This window comes from Malaya genurostris, chromosome 3, assembly GCF_030247185.1.
Source record: "Malaya genurostris strain Urasoe2022 chromosome 3, Malgen_1.1, whole genome shotgun sequence".
Taxonomy (NCBI): domain Eukaryota; kingdom Metazoa; phylum Arthropoda; class Insecta; order Diptera; family Culicidae; genus Malaya; species Malaya genurostris.
The window spans coordinates 183,427,496-183,451,212 of NC_080572.1; the positions used below are offsets into that span (position 1 = coordinate 183,427,496).

A 23,717-nucleotide genomic window follows, 5' to 3' on the forward strand; every position below is an offset into this window, starting at 1 on the left:
TTCAAATGCAATATTCTTCATGTTAATCGCTGTCATGCTGTATGAAAACATATAAAAATGCTTGCACGAAATTTTGATTTAAATGAGATAGAAAAATAGCTGTTTTATAATTTTTTCGAATACTATAAAAAAAGTACAAGCTATCAAATGTAACTAAAAGAATTTTTTTCGGATTGGCCCATTTTGGGAAATTATTATTTGAAAAAGGCATATTTTTTGTTCAAATGTTCCATAACTATTGAACCAGACAATATAGAAAAAAATCTTCTTACTTACTCTTAATACCTAGAACATAACTTTATTAAGAAAATTCAAACAAAAAATTTATCGAAAAAAGCTGTAATTTTAAAAAGAACCCAAACATAGGATACCCAAACCGTTCTAATATGAAAACGATTTGAGATACAGATCTAGTATCTTCAACAAAGTTGCTTTAAATTGATTATTGTGGAGGGATGCATTGCTCTATCGTATCCAGATTTAGAAAATGTTATTAAAAGCATGTTTTGTTTTAGGATCACCCCAAAGCCACTTATGCCAAAAAACGCAGTTTATCAAGTTCAACTAATGTCCTGAAGACTTTAAATCTCTAGGTACAATGATAAAGGCGTAAAGAATTGTTTCCTGCTAATTTGGCTTCCTGGACCACTGTGCATGGATGGATTAAATATTCAAAACTGATGTAAAATGTGACGGTTATGTGCTTATGCACAAAATAGATTTACCCCTAAATGACCATCACCTGAATCGGCCAGTATAATTCGATACTTGTTTACGTTCCGCACGACAGTAAAGATGTTGGATTACGGTGAAAATAAAAAAAAAGTGCTCTGCAAGTAGCAGAAACTTTATGTCTGCCTTGCGGTTTATGTTAGAACTACTGGGTTACCTAACAGTTCAACATAAACTGTTATGTACTGACGAGTCGAATACGAAACATAAAGTATAGTGATGGAAAAACTAATTAAATTTATTGGGCTTATTGTAACACTTCGAAATGTTGGTCCCCATTTTCCGATACCGAGAACACTCCGAAATACATCAATATTCCATATGGACGTTAATGTGAAAGGTTGCATCCCACCACTAGGTAGATTAAAACAGATGTTTTGCTAACATTTGCCTTGCATCTTTCTTTTTCAATAGGTCTAATTATTAACAGCAAAATGATAACATAATTTGATAGCAGTGTAGAAATTGACGCGCCGAAATCAAATTTTTCGCTTGAAACTGACTGACTGACCCAGGGTAGTTTCATCAAACACACACTTTTCACGAAACTGTGTTGATTTCGCACTTAGCAACGGAGGATTGAGCAAACCTGATATAAAAACCAGGTTCGAAACTGACTCGATTTTCAGTTCAACAACGTTGAAACTAGGTTCAAAACTGGCTTCAAACAAACGGTTTGACAGCAGTTAGAGTTTCCATTGGGTTAGGTTTGGCGTCAATCAAAAACGACATTAGATTTCAATTGGATATTGCTATCATAATAAGATCTCGATTTGTTCCTGTTTTGATGTTTGACTTTACTCGGAACTCTAGTTTCAGTAACTGAAAATGCAAAAGGAAACAGTAATAAATCTTTGATACTGTAATTCGTGGCACTACGCTCTCAGTTTTCAAAAACACAGAAGTTGTAAACCGATCTACTTTTGCATTTTCGAATAGGAGTGACGATGCAATACCAGAGCATCCATCGAGCTCGGTATTTTCCTATGAAAATCGATATAAGCGTACAAATACACGAAGACGGTACCATGACCCTATTGACATGAAGAATAATTTCAACTCGGCACTTGAACGCACGAGTATCCCTGTTAGAACGGTGTCTTGTTTTCAGCACAATATTTTCAAGTTACAGTGTTCGTATCAACCATTAAACAATCGATAATGCAATCGACAAAATAATCAAGAAATCTGCTGTTATGCTAACCAACACCAGGTAATATTGGGAAATATTTAAACACTGAGTTGTGCAGCAACACAAGATTGAGACTCGAGTTTCTATAATCAACAAATGCTACTGTATTTGCTCATTATATTATACTCAATTACCTGAATGAAACCAATGCTTGATTAACTAATATTCTCATGCCACTTGAAACTTCAATCTACTGTAATTCAAATTCAATGATGCCAGACGTTCACTGCATAGTCAGTGAATAGACCGGTAGATACAGACTCCGTACAGCAAATTTCTCCACGGTTCAGTACGTAGTGAAAAAGGCACACTCCGGTTCCTTCGAGACAATCCATTTCGATATGCAACTATTTCTGAGCGCATTGATCACATAGTAATCGAGTGATATAAATTTAAAACTGACGCCTTCCGCCACCCTTGCACCCAATTCCGTCGGTCGAAAATCAAAACCAGTCGGCGAGAGGCGATACTTCGGCACAGAAGCGGTATGGATCTGGTTAGAGGGAAACGAATCGCAATACGAAGATCAACTACACTCACTACCTCCTATTGTTACCGTATACGACTGCACCAATACAGCTCGAAACACTGTGAACTCGTGCCGCAATCAACATACGGTATTTATTTATTTATTTACCTAGTATTAACACTCGTTCAACCGGTTGGATGCAGTAAGGCCCAACGTTGGGCACGTTTTAGTAATAGCGAGCCTCGCGGCCCCGGACCCGACCCGGCACTATGCGAGCAATGCAGTGATGTTTACAAGCTCGTGATTAGACAGCTTGATACGGTAGTCGTCGGCAGTGTTGGCAGATGGTGGATACTTCATTGAGTAACTAGGCGCAATCAGTGGAAAAATAGATTTAATTTTTATTGGTAATACATCAACACCAGAACTAAAATCTTGTATATCGGATGTCAGAGTAGAGTTAGGAATAGAGATGGGCCACAGTTTATTTCAAAATACCGTTCAGTACTGCAGAGTTCTATTGAAAGAACTAGTTATCAAGAGGCGTTCGTTCGTTCTTCTGATAGTTGGTATGTTTGTGCAAAAACTAAACGGGAACTAAATTTTCAAAACAAAGCAAAAGATCGCACAAATTGGAACTGAGATTTCGCGATGAAGCTTTTTTATTACAACTTCCGTTCTTGAAAAAAGAACTACTGATTCATTCTTCATTCTGTCACAATAATTAATTCTTTTGAGCCGTTCGTGAAAGAAATGCCCGTGAGTGAGTGAGATATCGTTACGGAGATTCTTTCGACATAACCCATGTATTTCGAACAATTTATGACGATGTTTTTTCAATTTACTTGAGTTTAAACGAAAGTAGATGGTAAAACTATACCAATATGGGTAAAAAAACGGATGGTATAACAGTTCGGCTGAAAAGTTCGTATCGTTTAATAGAAACACACATTTTTTTGCCAAAATTCGTTTTTATTATTCAACATAATTGCCATCAGAGGCGATACAGGGATTATAGCGATCTTCCAACTTTTCGATACCATTTTTGTAGTACGATTTGTCCTTTGCCTCGAAATAGGCCTCAGTTTCAGCGATTACCTCTTCATTGCTTCTAAATTTTTTTACCAGCGAGCATTCTCTTGAGGTCTGAGAACAGGAAAAAGTCACTGGGTGCCAAATCTGGAGAATACGGTGGATGAGGGAGCAATTCGAAGCCCAATTTGTTCAATTTCACACTGCTCAGAATCATCAATTCGTTGTTGTTTTTGATCGATTGTGAGCTCACGCGGCACTCATTTTGCACAAAGCTTTCTCATATCCAAATATTCGTGAATAATATGTCCAACACGTTCCTTTGATATCTTTAGGGTGTCAGCTATCTCGATCAACTTCACTTTACGGTCATTGAAAATCATTTGGTGGATTTTTTTCACGTTTTCATCGGTAACAGCCTCTTTTGGACGTCCACTGCGTTCATCGTCTTTGGTGCTCATATGACCAGTACGAAATTTTGCAAACCACTTACGAATTGTTGCTTCGCCCTTTTTTTCCATTTTTTTTTTCACAATAACAAAAGTAGCTTCACTCAAAAAGCAATATCTCACAAACTAATAATCAGACAGCTGTCAAATTTATACACGTATCTTTTGAAGGTTGGTACTAACTGAAAATGGTATGGATTTAATTCTAGTGGCGCCCTCTCATAGAAACGATACGAACTTTTCAGCCGATCTGTTAACTGGATGATGTTAATACAAATAAAACTGACATGCTTTTTCACACTTCGAAAAATTTTTGTTTAGTTTGAGCGAATTCTATAGCCATTTATTACAAAAAGGTACATACACATAATAGAAATACCTTTATGTCAAGTTTTACCAACAATTTTGAATAATTGCATTTTCCACGATACTGTAAGTAGAATGATGGCGATAACCGAAGCGTAACATGTTAAAAAAAACGAATGAAACCACATATTTTCAAATAATAACGAAAAACATTCGTGGTTTTGTATATTTAAAGCGGAGTGAAAAAAATATATTCAGTAAATTGTTGTATCTGAATCATATAGTAATCATTAAATTGAACATAAGAGGACAAAATTTCTTGGAATTTTCTCGCTTTTGGCTGTTTGAATTTGGAAACTCGAATATTAAAAAAAGCATTTTATGAGATTCATAATAACTGATCGGATTCGCCAAACTCATAAAGTTGTAGTGTATTGTTAAAAATAGCCAAATTTTTACTACTCGTATTGTCTACGGGAATTAGCATGTATCTGATTATTAGAGTCGATCACAATAAGTTTAGCTCATGTCAAAGATTCAGATCTGTAACAAAGAATGAACAATTTCGCTATAGGCGAGAAAATCAATTATAGGAACATTATGAATTTAATGACTAAATTGACCGTCTTAACCCTCAGGGTACGGACTATAAAAAAGTTACGTTCAGTACGGACAGGGTTAGCCTAACCCGGCGACTTTGATTGGGTGTATATCGAGCTGTACTTTGTCAATTTGAATAATTTTTTTTTTATTTTGTGTGAAATTGTCTCAAAAATATAATAGAGTTGTCAGATTAATCATTTAACTGATTGAAAAAAAATTATAATGAAAAATGTGAACGGGTCTTGAATTTTTTTTGTAAAAAACGTTTGTTTTTCAAAATGCTGTAACTTTTTGAAAAAAAAAATATTAACATTGTATAACTCGCATTTGAAAGGTAAAAAGTAGTTCTTACAAATGTCCATAACGGTTTTTTGATTTATTCCAAAAACTATATTTTTTTTGAAAAATGAAAATACGCGTTTTTTCGAGTTAGCGAAAAAACGTTGTTTCGTTGATTTATGATGATAAAGGTTAAAATTAATGTTTTTAATGCGTGTTCTTTAACAAAAAATTACAAGAAACAAAATTTAATGAGTTATAATTCCCTACGAGCAGCAAAGATTTCGATATAAGACGTACGTTCAAGTGATTGAGATCTACTACAATACTTCGCTTACACCATGTACAACGCGTTATTTTGAGGTTAGAGTCTACAAAATTAAGTAAAGAGTACGTATTCTTACTTACCTTTTTATTCCTCAGCGGCAAACAGACGAAAATTAAAACATAATTTTTTTGAAAATTTTGGATTTTGTAACGTTCGATACGGACTGGGTGTACCACACCCGAGCACAATGTTTATATGTGTCTAGCTCGGACACAAAGCAGAGACTGACTCTGCCGCTTGGGCCTCTAATAGTGTGTACCTATAAGTTTTTTCCCCCCCTGGTCCGGACCCCCCTCGCCGACTTCTCTTCGTATGGCGCTTCTTTCAAATTTCGCTCGGGTTACGGTAACCCAGTCCGTACCCTGAGGGTTAAACAACATGCACAAATATGTCTCCCTCACACAGTGGAGTACTGAGGAAATTTGGCGCCCGGGGTAAAATAAGAGGTTTGCCGCCCCTACCTTGGTTTAGAGAGCAAAAAAACAAAGCTGAACACCATTTCCGGAAAGATGACTTGAGCGAGCAAAAAAAGAAGGTCCCAAGACAAACTTTGCCATCTCCCTAAAAAAGTTGCGCCCGGGGCGAATGCCCCTTTCTTATATACTTAAAAAATCAACGCCAAAACTCATTACCGATCAATTTCTCGGATATGGATGAACAGGTTTGAATAATTTTTGGCTCGTTCAAAACTGAAATTGGGTTATGGATCTAGTTTGAAGATCATATGGTTGACACTTCAAATTTCGGAGATATAATCGTATAAGCGACGTAACCGACAAAACGCATTTTTTTTTCTTGCCGCTCGATTTTCTCCGAGAAAGCGGAAATATTCTCTACAAACTCGTTTGAAAGCTATTTTTGAGCTGGAAATCAAGTTCAAAGACCAAATGGCTGTCGTTTCTGGCTCCGGAGATATAATGATATAAGTGATCTTATCGATGAAACGCAATTTATTTTCTTAGCTTCATTTTCTCGAGATAGATGAATCGATTTTCACAAGCTTTGGCTCATTTGTAAGCTAATCTTGAGATGTGATTTAGGTTCGAAGATCACAAGAAGTAACCGACAACACACAATTTTGTTTCTTCTGCTCAATTTTCTCGGAAATGGTTGAGCCGATTTCAACAATACTAGGCTCGTTAGAAAACTACTATTATCGGTTACGTAACTGTAGTATAAGCGACGTAACCGTAAATCTTTTTTTTTTCTATCCGCACAATTATTTCCGAAAGTCACCAATGAACACTTGCTTTGAGGAATGTTGATGAATATGTGACGTAAGCGCTGAAGCATGCGTTTGTGAATTACCCGAATCAATCTGAATAAATTTTGCCGCAATTCGCGTTAAAAATATGCTTGAATGAGTCTGTTTAAACCGCAAAAAAAGACATTATCACACCACTAGGTGAACAAGAAAGCGGTTTTGTTCCATTTTTTTTACCCGACGGGAACAAGTAATTGGAGTATGGAAATTTCATGCCATTTCGATTAGTCAGTAAAAGTGACAGCCATTTAATTGAAGCTACAATGGATTTATAAGAATTTCAGCAATGGCTTCAAACGTGTTTCCCGGACTCTGCTTTATCTAAAAGGACCATTTGTTTTTGATTTGTTTGCTGAATTTAAACATGGTCCAATTGAGTACGAAAACATAAAAAAAGTTCACAAATTGGTTATATTTAATCGCAAATTGAAATGGCTTTAGATAGCTGAGGCCGTAAAGATATCAAAAGGCAGTGTATTTACAATTATGCATGAACATTGGACAATGACAAATCTCTGTTCAAAGTACGAGCCAAGTGTACTCACAGTCCATTAAAAAAAAACAACGTTTTGATGATTCAGAGTAGTGTTCACAAGAAATAAATAAGTTTTTTTGCGTCGACATGTGACAATGGATGAAATATGGATCCATCATTTAATTCAAAACGATCATGATCGGAACGGATTGCAGCCAGTAAACCACATCCGAAGCGTCCAAATGCATAACAGTCAGCTGGGATGATTATAGAATCAGTATTTTGTGATACACATGTTATAATTCTCGACTATCTTGAAAAAGGAAAAACAATCAATAGAAAAAAAAACTATAAAACTCTGTTCGGTCGTTTGAATGCAAAAATCAATAAAAAACAAACCAGTCGGTGTTGAACAGTCGTTCGCACCGCACGCGTATAGCTCTTGGCTCCTGGAATTTTTTTTCTGGCTACCTAGAGTTTCATTGATTCAAGGCTTCAGTCTTTTTCAAGGCTACCTGAATCACTAACTAAGTGACTAAGTGACACAAAGAGTGATATTAGAGTGACTAAGTGATACAAATAGTGATATTGAGTGACTAAGAAATTAATCAGCCTTTTTTAAGGCTAGCTAGGAGTCTAATCGAAGACTAATTTAGCCTAGTTAATTTAATTTAAAATTTCATTAATTTCAAAAATGCCTGCGTCCAACCGGAAAGGCAACAAGCCTAAGGCTAAAAATAATTCAATACGGAATAAATCACAATCCGTTATTCAACATTTTTCTAATAACATTCACGATCTTATAGAATCTGAATGTAAAAATAAAAGACAACGGACGGATTTCCCTTACGTTGATCCTATGCCGTCTAACAATATTTACGAGATTCTTCCTGAATCCGATTGTAGCGACATAGAAGAAAATTCTTCAAAAATTCCCAAAATGGACGCTTGTCGTTCTGGGAAGAAACATCAATCTATGCCACCAGTGACGGTGATGATTTCCGACTTCAAAGCATTCCGTACTGAGCTTTCTACTTTTCTCCCGGAAGTAAAAGTCTCATTTCAAATCGGACGAAGAGGAGAATGTCGAGTCTTGGTGGATGGATTGGAAGATTACGAACGTCTTATTCGATATTTGTCCGAAAAACTTCATAAATTTTATTCATATGATATAAAATCAGACAGACCCTTCAAGGCTGTCTTGAAAGGATTATCAAATGATCAAAGTATTGATGAAATTAAAAATGAACTAAAAGAATTGCTTGGTTTTGCCCCTTCCCAAGTAATACTTATGAAAAAAAGAGCGAATGGTACTTCTAAACCACGCTCTGGAATTTCCCATGAACTTTACCTAATACACTTCAATCGAAGTGATGTAAACAATTTGAAAACTTTAGAAAAAGTACGTTTCATTTCCCACATTAAAATTCATTGGGAACATTATAAACGGCATAATCGTATTGCAAACTTAACGCAATGTCGTCGTTGCCAAGGCTTCGGTCATGGAACCAAAAATTGTCATATGGATATACGGTGTTTGAATTGTGGTAAATCGCATTCGAAAGACGTTTGTTCAATGAATGAAACCACTGATAAATTTTCATGTTCAAATTGCAATGGAAATCATAAATCCAATTATTTGAAATGTCCTGTCAGGGAAAAAATTTTAAACGCTCGTTCGCTTCGACAACAAGTCAAATCAACGACCTTAAATTTACAGAACATACCTGAAAATCAAAAAACCGTTACAAATGCCACGCCTAATTTTTCTTTGATTTCTTCGAAACAAAAAACAGGTACGCCTGCCAATTCGTCTTCTAACGAAAACAATTTATTGACAGGTAGATCGACCTCGTCATCATCTTCTTCTAATGTCAGTTATGCTGGTATATTAGGTAGAAATCTATCACCTATTTCTTCTAATGTAAATAATCAAAACACAGGACCGCCTTGCAGTTCTTCTTCTAACGAAAACAATTTATTAATAGGTAGACCGGCCAAATCATCTTCTTCTAATGGCAGTCTACCTACAAATATTCCTTCAATGCCATTCGCTTCTTTAAATGAAGTCGATTTAGGCGATATAACTGAAAATAAAATGATCTACCTACAAGATCAACTTTTTCAAATGATCATCCAAATGAATTCGACTTCATCACTTTTTGAAGCATTTCAAATCGGATGGAAATTTGCAAATAATATTATAATGAATTTAAAATTTAACAGTGATGTTAAATAATTATTTGAATATTTTAAATTGGAATGCTCGATCTTTGAAATCGAGTGAAGATGAATTTTATAATTTTCTCAAAGTTCACAAAATTCATATTGCCATTGTGACAGAAACTTTTCTTAAACCAAATGTAAAATTGAAAAGTAATCCACATTATGTGGTTCATCGATTTGACAGGTTTACTGGAATTGGTGGTGGAGTTGCCATTTTTGTCCAACGGCAAATTAAACATCGAATTTTACCTTCTTTCAATACTAAAGTTATTGAAAGCTTGGGAATCGAAGTTGAAACCATTCATGGAATTTATTTCATCGCTGGAGCATATTTGCCATTCCAATGCACCGGCGAACAATTAAATTTCTTTAAAGGCGATTTGCAAAAACTTACAAGATATCGATCGAAATTTTTCGTAATAGGGGACTTAAATGCTAAGCATGTCCAGTGGAATTGTAGGCAAAATAACAGTAATGGTAAAATACTTCATAATCAACTCTGGTTACTTTACAGTTCTTTATCCCAGTAATCCTACTTGTTTTTCTTCCGTGAAAAACCCGTCTACAATTGATCTGGTTCTAACAGATCAAAGTCACATTTGTAGTGAACCGATTACTCATGCTGACTTTGACTCAGATCATCTTCCTGTAACATTTAGACTTTCCAACGAAGCTATAATTAATCCAACTAGTTCTATTTTCAACTATCATAGAGCTAATTGGTTGTATTACAGATCTCACATTGAAAATCATGTGGATCATGAAACTATTTTAGAAAATTCTGCGGACATCGACACAGCAATTGATAATTTGAATCATTATATTATCGAAGCTAGAAATCTTTCAGTTCCCAAGGCTCAAACTAAATTAAATTCTCCTATCATCGATGACAATCTTCAACTGCTCATTCGGTTGAAGAATGTTCGTCGACGACAATATCAACGTTCTCGTGATCCTGCTATGAAAAACATAGTTAAGGATTTACAAAAAGGAATTAAACATAGATTTACTCTTTTGCGAAATGAAAATTTCGCTAAAGAAGTTGAACAAATTAAACCATATTCTAAACCTTTCTGGAAACTTTCTAAGGTTCTTAAGAAACCTCAGAAACCAATTCCTGCTCTCAAGGAAGGAAATCAAATACTTCTTACAAATGGTGAAAAAGCTCAAAAACTTGCTCAGCAGTTCGAGAGTGTCCACAATTTTAATTTAAACGTTGTGAGTCCTATTGAAAATGAAGTCTCACTGAAATATGATCATATTTCAACCCGTGTTATCACACGATGACATTATTGAGACGAATTTTGATGAAATTAAATCAATTATTAGGAAACTCAAAAACATGAAGGCTCCTGGTAATGATGGAATTTTTAATATTCTTATTAAAAATCTTCCCGATGTTGCCTTGAGACTCCTGGTTAAAATTTTCAACAAGTGTTTTTCATTAGCTTACTTCCCAAAAAGATGGAAAAACGCTAAAGTAATTCCTATCCTAAAACCTGATAAAAACCCAGCAGAAACATCAAGTTATCGCCCCATTAGCTTACTTTCTTCTATCAGTAAACTTTTTGAAAAAAATATCTTGTTGAGAATGATGACTCATATAAATGAGAATTCAATTTTTTTACCAGAGCAGTTTGGATTTCGTCATGAACATTTAACTACTCATCAACTTGTCAGAGTAACGAACATGATAAAATCAAATAAATCTTCTGGGTTATCCACTGGAGTTGCTCTTCTAGACATAGAAAAAGCATTCGACAGTGTTTGGGACAAAGGTTTAATAGCAAAAATGTCTGATTTCCAGTTTCCTATTTATTTGATCAAAATGATTCAAAATTATTTAACTGATCGTACTCTTCAGGTTAGCTATCAGAATTGTAAATCTGAATTGCTACCCGTACGAGCCGGTGTTCCGCAGGGTTCGAGTGTAGCTCCAATCTTGTATAATATTTTCACTTCTTATCTTCCAAATCTACCCGTTGGTTGTCAGAAATCGCTATTCTGTGACGACACAAGTCTGTTAGCCACGGGTAGAAATCTAAGAGTGATCTGCAGTCGCCTACAAAGAAGTTTAAATATTTGCAGTGATTATCTGTCAAAATGGAAAATTAAACCAAATGCAGCAAAAACGCAATTAATTATCTTTCCTCACAAGCCAAGAGCTTCTTTTCTTAAACCAAACAATAATCACATTCTCAAATTGAATGGCTTGGAATTGACATGGTCTGATCAAGCTAAATACTTAGGTTTAACGTATGACAAAAAACTCACTTTCAAGGATCACATTGAAGGAATCCAGGCAAAGTGTAATAAATATATTAAATGTTTATATCCTCTTATAAACAGAAATTCTAAGCTCTGTCTAAAAAACAAATTGTTAATTTATAAACAAATTTTCAGACCAGCCATGCTTTATGCGGTACCAATTTGGTCAAGCTGTTGTTCCACCAGGAAGAAAACGCTTCAAAGGATTCAGAATAAAATTCTGAAAATGATTCTGAAGCGTCCTCCCTGGTTTAATACAAATGAGTTACACAGACTCACAAATATAGAACCATTAGATGTAATGTCACATAATATTATAAGCAAATTCCGACAAAAATCGATGCAATCTTCAATTGAATCGATTCGCTCTCTGTATTAGTTAGTAAGTTAGTATATAAGTTCCTTTTCCCCATTACACAATACAAGTAGGTTTAGAATTTTCCCTACACAAAAATCTCAGAATTGCGGAAGCAAATGATGTCTTCATGGTAATAACCAAATCATATATATATATATATATATATATATATATATATATATATATATATATATATATATATATATATATACATATATATATATATATATATATATATATATATATATATATATATATATATATATATATATATATATATATATATATATATATATATATATATATATATATATATATATATATATATATATATATATATATATATATATATATATATATATATATGTAAATTCATATGTTCCACTGTTTCACCAAGACAATGAACCGATTCACAGTTGATGGCAACGATGGTTCAACGAATTACCCTAAGAATTGCTTCCTCATCCACCGTATATTTCAGATTTGGCTCCTAGTGACTACTGGCTATTCGCTGATCTAAAAAAAATAATTAACATTGAACTGAATGTTGAGGCAGAAGACAAATCATTCTACAAGCATGGCATCGAGAAGTTAGAGAAGCGTTGGAATGGTTCTATTGCGCTTGAAGGAGATTACATCCCAAGTAGCAAATGTAACTTATTGAAATTTCAACAGGTTCTACAATGGTTTCAGAATTGTTTTGCTTATACCTGTTAAGTTTTACGATAATACCGAAAATAATCACTATAGAACAATTTTAAGTATATCTAAAACAATTGTGCAGCAAATCACCAACTTGCCCACGTTGCACTAGTAGTTATAGAAGCTCTGCCAAAATTTTCACATCGTCATGTAAAAACGAAGTTATCAAAAAAATTCCGAATGGCTTTCATAATTGTATCGAACTCAATATATGCCGAAATGGTTGTATACCTCTTGTGAAGAAAAAAATAGTGAAATTATGCTCTCCGCCAGGCAAAAACTGATAAGCCGAATTGAAAACCTCACAGTAAAAACTATTTTGCTGCTGAGTCCGCATTGTCTTGACTGCCTCATGAAATTTTAGGTCAGTGTGTGCAGTTTTCTTCATTTTTAGAAAAACAATTCGAAACTTGCAAATAAGTTGTACCAGATTTAATTGCTTGAAATTAACGTAAAACTAGCCGATATGAGAATATTATCATAGAAGTTTAAGAAATACATCATTACATACGCAATGAAAACAAAAATCAAATCAGCGAAATATATTTAACAGTTGCACTATTTATGTACCATCAAAACAAACTTATAAAACCGATACACTGAAGAAGGATGTAAATAACATTCCGAAATACGCGTATCTGTATTGTAACGTTTGTTATGCTTAATTAAAGTATAGTGCCTTGTGAAAGTGTAATAACGTTACAGTGAAATAGTGGAATTAAATGGTACATAAATAGTGCAACTGGTGTATGAATGTTTGATAGCTTTCTTATACATATTTCAAAGACTGTCTCGATCATATTCATTGAAAAGAATAGAATATAATTTTCATATAAATTGATGTGCAATCATCAAAACACGTACATTTAAAGGCGCTTGAAAATTTCAGGCGTACGAAGACATGTTTCACCATAAAAATGCAGTTCGTTGTCGATTTTCTATTTACTAAAACATAAAAGATCAATTCTACAATATGTAGTATTACCAAATACAAATTATAATACGGAATACTCTGATGAATTTTCGTGGACACGTTTTGTATTACGCTGTACACTCTAAAGGTACAATGTCAGAGTGACAATCTACTTAGGTGAAATTTTCAAATAACTAGCAACGCTGAAGGCAGAAAATCATTTCACCATGGATACTGTTTATTATGACGAAATAATTAATCATGCTTGGAGACTAAAGAAAATATTTGTATGTTTGTGGATCACTATATTAATTTTAAATCTTTTTATTGTAGGATTCACAGGACACGATGGAACAAATACAAATCTTTATCTGATTTATATAGGAAATTGAAAGTTTCTCTGCGGTCAAGGAGAAATGCCTTTACTCATGTCTAGCTATGTTACAAAATTGAATTATACATTAGTGTATACACTAAAACAAAACTTTCAAACAATTAAAGCACGATCGTAGAGACAGATAACAGATACCAATATCAATAATCATGTATCGAACATCCGGACTCAAGTGATCAGTGTGGAATCGTAAGATAATTCGCACGACCCCTTAAATCATCATCTAATCTCTAAATGGTCTTATCATTATCGTAATATTCACCAGTTTATGACGCTCCTAAATCGAATACAAATAACTTTTTTTTAATATGGTTTGATACCTAGCCGTGATCAACAAATGATTCTCTAAAAATTAGTGTGCAATAAGAAACATACAACCAAAACCTTTTTGTGGTGGCACCCAAGAATAATTTCGAAAATAACATCGGGCACCCAAGAATAATAACACCGGGGCACCCAAGGATATTTTCGAAAATGACTCATCTGCACATTTTTAAACTTATCATACTTATCAATTCGCAAACACGTTTGGTTATCAACTTAACCATACCAACAATTCGTGATACCAATCTAGATGATATCGTGAAATTGTGCACTAACCTTAGAGAGAAATGGCAAAAAAGCCCTGCATACAACTATTTAAAATGTACATTCATTCTAACTATCTGAATTGTTTCATTATACGCCTGTACAATGCAGACTTAACCTTTTTCCGAATCCAGAAAAGAATTTATTTATTTGAATTAAAATTCGGATTCGAGGAAACTTTGATGGTATCTTTTTATTATTTATTATGGAACCATAAATAAGCAAATATAACCATAGCAACATTAATTGAAGTTGCCAGAAAGGAATATTTATGGTGACTTGGCATTGTCGAGGGTTAGTAGAAGGATGGACTAGAATGTTTTGTGAACCAAACATTGGCGATATGTTTGTATGGGACTTAGACGTATTATTATTTGTATTTGGTATTACCATTTATTTATGTGCAGAATATTTTTAAAGTTCCATATTTGTGTTATGTTACGAGCAGTTGTATAGGAAATCAAATGTGAAACTTATTCATTCGAAATTATGTTTGCTAAGTTTTTGTAAACATCAATTCAATTCTTGTTTACATTACGTAGTAGTTTACATGAGTTTCACAATTGTTTTTTCTCTGATTTTATTACTGTCTTTAAGATGGGATCGACGCATGAGTTTTTGTACCAGTTGCACAATAATTGTGAATAAATGTTTGTGACAACGGAAGGAATTAAAGATAGGTTGCACAACACAGAAAAATTGCGCTTTTTCCATAACACAACAGTTACTACAATAGTAATATGAACTAATTTGATTAATTGCACAATCTGTAGAAAAATACACGACAGCAACTTAACGTGCTACTTGGGATAAGTCTTGTGTTTGTACTTAGGGCACATAGCCATATTTACTGTTCTTAACGTTTCGTCTTAGACTTGTCAGTGCATTACAGTTTATGTTAATTTTTTATGCCACCTTGCAGTTTAACCTAAACCGCTGGTATAACAGATCAACATAAACTGTTATGCACTGACATGTCGATAAGAAAACCTGTTAGGTAAGAAAAAAGTTAATGAATATGATCAATATAAAGATTTGGCATCCCTGTCGGACGCCGCATGGTTTGAGTGAATCAACCGTTTCGCTCATGAACTTTGAACCCGTTCGCGAACGAATCACGCCCATCTCTAGATGATAGTATCAAATATTGTTTTCAGTGGCCTGCGTCGGAATAATTGAACAGCAAATATGATTAAATTTTTTTTTCCAGGAAGATTTCAGACAAACCAAAACAGGTGAACTGTTCTCGTCAAATCTAACACACGGGGTATGATCGATTCCAAACCAAATAACAGCGATCTTTGCGTAAAATTCGAACCACGGAAACCGTTAAGAGTTACCGTCATACTCATGGAAGCCGGATTTGCGCCAACTCTCAGCGAAGCAGAGAACGGCAGCACCCGGCGGTAGTCATACTAAAACGGCATCACACCCCGTTGCCACAATCGAGGTCTTTCGATGTTTACTTTAGCAATCATTATCATTATCGGTCGTTTTTTTTCTGTACACAATATTCATTGGTAAACATGAATAGGCGTAGAATCACGAACACGAAAGGCAAAACGACCAATTTTGCCGAAGCTCGAGGAAAACTGTGCGGTTCCAAACTGCACAGAGTTAGGAAGAACGTCTTGGGTCGAAATGAAACAACTGCAAAAATGGATGTTTGGAGAGATACTTGTTGAATGCAGACTCGAAGGGGAACTGTACTAAATAATTTAATTGAATCCGATGAGTTTTTTTTTTCGAGCAGAGGCAATTCAAAAATTGAATCACCAAGTACGCTCTCCTTTTTCAGCATAACCTGTATTGTTTTTTCATTCTTTGAATGGCATTCAGTTATCGAAATTAAGCTAATTGATCAATAAAAGAATTACTGAATAGTTTATGAAGCTCAATTACTTACCAGATTCAGAAATACTATCATCGAAGTATCCAATTCGCACGCACAACTTCACCAATTAGCCCCAGCTGCACGATGATAGTCAGATGATCCTGACCTTGTTCACCTTCGGTTTCCCCTCCCGGTTGGGAGACACAGACACTGCACGAAGTAAAACGCGATGCAAACGATGCTTGTTTTTTGTTACTGAACTGAATCTTCGCTCTTCTCGAATCGGGGACACTCTATCAGTGTGTGGCTCTTCTCTCCACTAACAAGCACAAAAACTATTTACAACAAAAACAAAACACTTTCCACAGAGCACAATTTTAGCAAATCACTTCTTCAACTCTAGGAAATCCTGATTTTGTTCTTCCTGTGATCTTCAATACTTTCACAATGTGTTTGCTGCTGTTGTCGTTTTCTTCTCCGATTCTCTCTATTCGATCGATTCACTCATACTGGTGGTCAGATTCCCGCTGGAAAGCATCATCATGGAAAAGCATTTGTTAGCATGTGATTCGATACACACGCCGTTGTTTACAATTGCTAGCGTATAACGTTACACTGGCCTCCAGAAGTGTGATCATAACGGTGTTGCCAGTTTTATTTACTGCAAACCCCGGTATATATTGAAGATGAAAAGCTTTGATAATACAATCCTTTTGTGGAATTAGACTTTCGGTTTCAACAGACTTCGCAGCCCATTCAGAGCGTACAAAACCATTGCATGGCTACGATTCTATTGACACAATGAATCCTTCCAGGGCGCGAACATAAGATAACTGGCCTTATAAGATCAGTGCCCTATGCATTCAACCGCCAACTCGGGTCGACATTGAAAATGAATTAATGATAAGAATCATATTTCGATAAAAATTAACAGCAAAGTCACAATTTGTGACTAACCATCCAATTCAATGATACCTTTCTCATAAAGGTGTATAGTATAGTAATTTAAAGCACAAAAATTTAATCCCTTCGATTTAAATTGATTAGAATCAGTTCATACATTTAATTTCTAAAATCTTTCTAAATGAGAAATTGTTTTTTTATGTTCAGTCTTGAGGTGAAAATTTATCATTTGAATCTCCGTTCTGTTACAAACTACACACTTATTTTCGAATTTTCAGTTCGGTAATATTTTTACGGAATAATTCATCACTTTGATCGAAATTACCGATTTATCCGCTATGCTTACATAAATTGACGTATTCCGCTAAGCTTGTTACAGAAATTCAGCTGTCTAAAATACATACACCGAAAACTTGGTAATTTTGTACCGAACAGTTTCGAAGGGGAACTGTACTAAATAATTTAATTGAATCCGATGAGTTTTTTTTTCGAGCAGAGGCAATTCAAAAATTGAATCACCAAGTACGCTCTCCTTTTTCAGCATAACCTGTATTGTTTTTTCATTCTTTGAATGGCATTCAGTTATCGAAATTAAGCTAATTGATCAATAAAAGAATTACTGAATAGTTTATGAAGCTCAATTACTTACCAGATTCAGAAATACTATCATCGAAGTATCCAATTCGCACGCACAACTTCACCAATTAGCCCCAGCTGCACGATGATAGTCAGATGATCCTGACCTTGTTCACCTTCGGTTTCCCCTCCCGGTTGGGAGACACAGACACTGCACGAAGTAAAACGCGATGCAAACGATGCTTGTTTTTTGTTACTGAACTGAATCTTCGCTCTTCTCGAATCGGGGACACTCTATCAGTGTGTGGCTCTTCTCTCCACTAACAAGCACAAAAACTATTTACAACAAAAACAAAACACTTTCCACAGAGCACAATTTTAGCAAATCACTTCTTCAACTCTAGGAAATCCTGATTTTGTTCTTCCTGTGATCTTCAATACTTTCACAATGTGTTTGCTGCTGTTGTCGTTTTCTTCTCCGATTCTCTCTATTCGATCGATTCACTCATACTGGTGGTCAGATTCCCGCTGGAAAGCATCATCATGGAAAAGCATTTGTTAGCATGTGATTCGATACACACGCCGTTGTTTACAATTGCTAGCGTATAACGTTACACTGGCCTCCAGAAGTGTGATCATAACGGTGTTGCCAGTTTTATTTACTGCAAACCCCGGTATATATTGAAGATGAAAAGCTTTGATAATACAATCCTTTTGTGGAATTAGACTTTCGGTTTCAACAGACTTCGCAGCCCATTCAGAGCGTACAAAACCATTGCATGGCTACGATTCTATTGGCACAATGAATCCTTCCAGGGCGCGAACATAAGATAACTGGCCTTATAAGATCAGTGCCCTATGCATTCAACCGCCAACTCGGGTCGACATTGAAAATGAATTAATGATAAGAATCATATTTCGATAAAAATTAACAGCAAAGTCACAATTTGTGACTAACCATCCAATTCAATGATACCTTTCTCATAAAGGTGTATAGTATAGTAATTTAAAGCACAAAAATTTAATCCCTTCGATTTAAATTGATTAGAATCAGTTCATACATTTATTTTCTAAAATCTTTCTAAATGAGAAATTGTTTTTTTATGTTCAGTCTTGAGGTGAAAATTTATCATTTGAATCTCCGTTCTGTTACAAACTACACACTTATTTTCGAATTTTCAGTTCGGTAATATTTTTACGGAATAATTCATCACTTTGATCGAAATTACCGATTTATCCGCTATGCTTACATAAATTGACGTATTCCGCTAAGCTTGTTACAGAAATTCAGCTGTCTAAAATACATACACCGAAAACTTGGTAATTTTGTACCGAACAGTTATCACTTTGAAATAATTCGGTAACAAGAAATGGAAGCAATAACTTGTTTTTTCTATCGGAAGGCAGTTTTCGGTTATGTAGAAGAGCTTGGACGACATGTCTTTTTACATATCCGCAATCATGATATTCTTCCTGACGCTGTTCATTACGACTGTACATTTTCGAAATGTAATATGCTGTACAGTCGGTTTTGGTCTTTAAAAAGGCATATATTAGACAAACATCCAAAAGATCCGAATTTTCAAAATGAACTTCACGTGAATTCTCCGTTGTTTCAACAGGCAATTGAATATGAACAACTAGAGGAAAATGGATCATTGGATTTAACAAATAAAGAAATTGAACACTCAAAAATAGATGAAATTAGAGACATGATCGCATTGAGTATTTGTCGTCCTAAAGCAGATTATGGTCTTCCTAGGAGCAAGATTTCGTTGTGCCAGTGCTTTGAAGTGTTCAATTGTAGAAGCCACCCTGCAGAAAAAAAAGTATGGGTTTGTAATATCAGAGACATAACTGGATGTCGTGAATACGAATAAAACTGACACTCTTTCTTTATACTTTCGAATATCAATTAGTTGATCGATTGTGTGAATTGTGCAAGCTTTCCTCTTTTTCACTACTAGAATTTGAAACGTACGGTACAGATTAGTTACATTAAAAATTAAATATTACGGAATAACCAGTATAGTTCTTTATGATAAAATAATGGTGGTTCTGGAAGGAACCTTTCATTGATGGCTTCTAAGTCGGTGCTATGCATTTTATATCAGCATCAGTTCATTTTATTCAGCAGAAAGTTCAACTACAAACTACAAGTGATTGAAAAATGTCGTCGCCAATGTTTCCTCATACCGTTTGATAATGCGCCATACGGTATTTATGGGCAATTTCAGCTGTTTAGCTAGTCTAGATGCAGACCACAATGGATTTTTCAAAAAACTGTGCACAATTTTTTCCCTTCTTTCGGCTTCCATGTTGATTGTTTACAAAGTACAGTCGATTTGCGGAATGTCAAAAATCATACGTAAAGCTGACAAAATTCCCGACACGTGGGCCCCAAGAACTTCCAAATCCGTCCACCAGGAGCGCCACAATATGAGCAAAACTTTGTTCCAATTCTAAATGAAGCAAGCTTTATATGTTTTTATGTACTAATCGCATCTAAACTAAATTCTCTAGACTTTGTCACGGTAGATTTATGATACAAGCCTTTAAAGACAATATATTCAGCAGCTCTTCAGTAAGAAAAAATGCAACACTAGCGTTAATGCAATCATTCTGAAAATTTCACAGAATATTCTCAACTCAATGAATCATTCTGAAAATTTCACAGAATATTCTCAACTAAATTTCGAAGACATTGTCTGGTGGGTTTTTCTATATTCTGCACCGTATCCAAGAAAACATAATTTGAAACGGGAAAATAGCAAAAAAAAACTACCACTTTACAGTACTGTCCTCAGCCCTTAAGCGACATCTTCTCCAATTCACTCGTATGGATCAAAGTTTTAACTGTGTACTCGTTGAAAACAAAACACGGAATGATGATCGATTTTCGACCACGGTTTCCCTTTTATAATGTTCAGTTGAAGATATCTGTCTGACTACCTCAAAATCGTCGTCCTTGCGCGAAACCCCCAAGCGAAAGTAAAGAGCTTTCCGCGTTGAGAAAATTTAATTTTTGAGTTGTTTGTGGTTATCTCACACTGTTCAAAATATTATCCTAAGTTCCTGATCATATTTTTGATGAAATAGTGAAAGAATTATGTTGCTGCCATTAATACAATTCGAGATATTCACGATTAAGTTCTGCCCATTCTTCCATATGGCCAATTTTGAAAAGGCGCCCCATAGTAAAGTAAGTCGTATTCGACAAAAATGTGTTATTTGTTCATAATGAATACAATGTTTGGAAATGGAAGGCTAACTACAACTGGGGAATGTTGTAACGAAAACGTATCAAATAAAACTTCCATCCAAAGCTAGTCGCAAATTGTTGATTGAAGACCTAATTTAGTAAAATAGAGTAATCAGAAGTGAAACGTTGAAAATATCTAATAACTGGAAGGAAAAAGGAACTCCTGCAATTGTCGCCTTTTACGACATGGAAGCAGGAACCCAGTGGATTTATTCTTGGTTCATTTTGTCCGCCGGATTCCACACGGCATCTAGGCTGGTACTGTCAGGAGAAAGATAATAGGTACTATCAATCTTCTAGTGGACCCCAGCCCCTCCGCAAATACCGAAAATAGTTGTTAAAAAACACCAAAACGGTTCTTCTTACAGATGGCATAACGCCAACTTTGGCACAATTGAATGGTTTTATGGTCCCATAGATTGCTACTGAAATTAATCAGGATCCGACTCCCGGTTCCGGAGCTACAAGATACAGTGTTTTTTAAGATGCAAATCGTAATTTAGAGCGACATTTAGAGTTCCATGAAGCCAGAAATGAGCCTCATCGCTGAACAAAATTTGTCGATAAAAAAGCGGATTTTCCGAATGGACCACCTAAGACGCAGCCGCGGTCAACATTTAAATGAAATTATCTTCAAAAAGTAAATGTCATGTACCAATCTAACGTTTAAAATAAAGAACCGATGAGATTTTGCAAATTTTATGCGTTTTATTGTTTAAAAAAGTTCTCAAGCTCTTAAAAAATCACCCTTTACTTCGTTGAAGGTAGTAAATGCGCCTTAGTCGCGCGCTAGAAGAAAAGCGGCCACCATATCAAGAGCGACATGACAAAGTCATTCTCCAACACGACAATGCTCGGCCTCACGTCGCAAAAGTGGTCAAAAAGTACCTGGAAACGCTGAAAGTTTTGCCCCACCCGCCGTATCCCCCAGATGTCGCCCCTTCTGACTTCCACCTATTCCGTTCGATGGCACACGGCCTGACAGGTCAACATTTTCAATCCTTCGAAGAGTTGGAAAAATTGATTGCTTCATGGATAGCGTCAAAAAGGACTCCTTTTTTCGAGCCGGGATCCGAAAATTTCCGGAAAGATGGGAGAAAGTTGTCGCTAGCGACAGACAATACTTTGAATAATACATCTGTAAGCACTTTTTCGCTTTAATTTTGGAAAAAACGGCAGAAGCAAAGTTGTACACCTGATATTTCAAAACATTTAAATTTTTCATTATTTGTGGTTATGTCACACTATTTCCGATGGCATGTAAAAAAATATGTTGATACGTTAAATACAACTAGAGATATTCACAATCAAAAACTTATCACTTTCCTAGAGGGTATGTTTTGAGAAGGCGACTCATAGTAAAGTAAGACGTCAAAACGAAAGCGGAACTCACTTCATTTTGTCAGAGACAGCCAAACCGAGACTGAAATGTAAAGTTCTATGGTCTTATTAGTTGCTATTGAATTTATTGCGGATTCGACTTCCGGAGCTACACGGTGAAGTGTGTTAAACGTTGCCAACCGTCGTTTAGAATGGAAAAATTCTTCTAAATTTAACTTATAACTGTTTACAAATTGAACAGGTTATGTTTGTTCATTTCCAAATAAACTTAGTAGTTTTTATTGAAGTTTTGACCAATTGTTTTTCGGAGAATATACTAGTGATATTTATGAAAATATGAGAAAGGCATCATTTCGTAGGAGGATTAAAATATGCATTTTTTGTGATCAGCGTGTCCTCATAAAATCATTTTTCATTGTTAGCAGAGCTCAATTATTAGCATAGTTTAAATATAGACTGACGTTTTGTTGATAGAAATATTTAAATATTTACTATTTGAAATAATACAAACACCACCGTCAAAAGTTCAAGTGATCGCATTGAGCGATTTTTCTGTACAATTTTTGTAACTTTCCTCCTAATTGTGACGAGTATTTCAATGCTGATAATTTTAAACACCTCATCACACTTTATTTTATCTAACGAAATTTTTAGACAATGACAATGTCAATAATAAAACAAAGCCATTTGCTAAGATGATAATGAATAAACTAACGCGGAAATCACTAGAATAATCAATTACCAAGTGTTTTGAACTATTTAAACTGATTGTAATATTTGTTATCTTTAAAAGTCACTATTCTATAAAATACTTTTGTGAACAGCATTGAAGAACAATGTAAATAAAACTCTAAACCGTTTGTTTTAGTCTTCAGCCTTGAGGTCCAATTACAAGTTCGAGCGAAAGCAGTGACCTTTTCTGTTTCTAGTGCCAATATGCAAACGTGACACATACGAAACTTGTTTATGCCCTAATGATTAAACTTGGCCAAATGATACTGCCTGCCAAAATCAATGCTAGAAGTAATTGATTGCAAGTTGACCTTGAGAAATTCCAAATCCAGTAATTAGCTCCATGCCTAGACAAATACGAGCTAGCAAATGAAATTCACTATCGAAGTAGGAATCGGTTCGTGTTAGCACAGGCAAACCGTCGGATAGTTTCTACGTATGGGGCTTTTTCGGTGTATTCAATTAATCAGCCATTAACGGCATCGTGTGCA

General features: G+C 35.1%; 1 protein-coding gene across 5 annotated transcripts in view; it reads right to left on the minus strand.

Moving 5' to 3' along the window:
* The window catches only part of LOC131438798 (inositol 1,4,5-trisphosphate receptor), a 111,795-nt gene that overhangs the window by 87,370 nt on the left and 708 nt on the right, over window positions 1–23,717 (minus strand). For all 5 annotated transcript variants that reach the window (XM_058609082.1, XM_058609078.1, XM_058609081.1 and 2 more), the window contains exons 2-3: window positions 17,965–18,419; window positions 16,485–16,939 (exon numbers count right to left, since the gene is read on the minus strand). The gene's annotated coding sequence lies outside the window, so the exon portion shown is untranslated. The remainder of the gene's footprint in view (window positions 1–16,484; window positions 16,940–17,964; window positions 18,420–23,717) is intronic.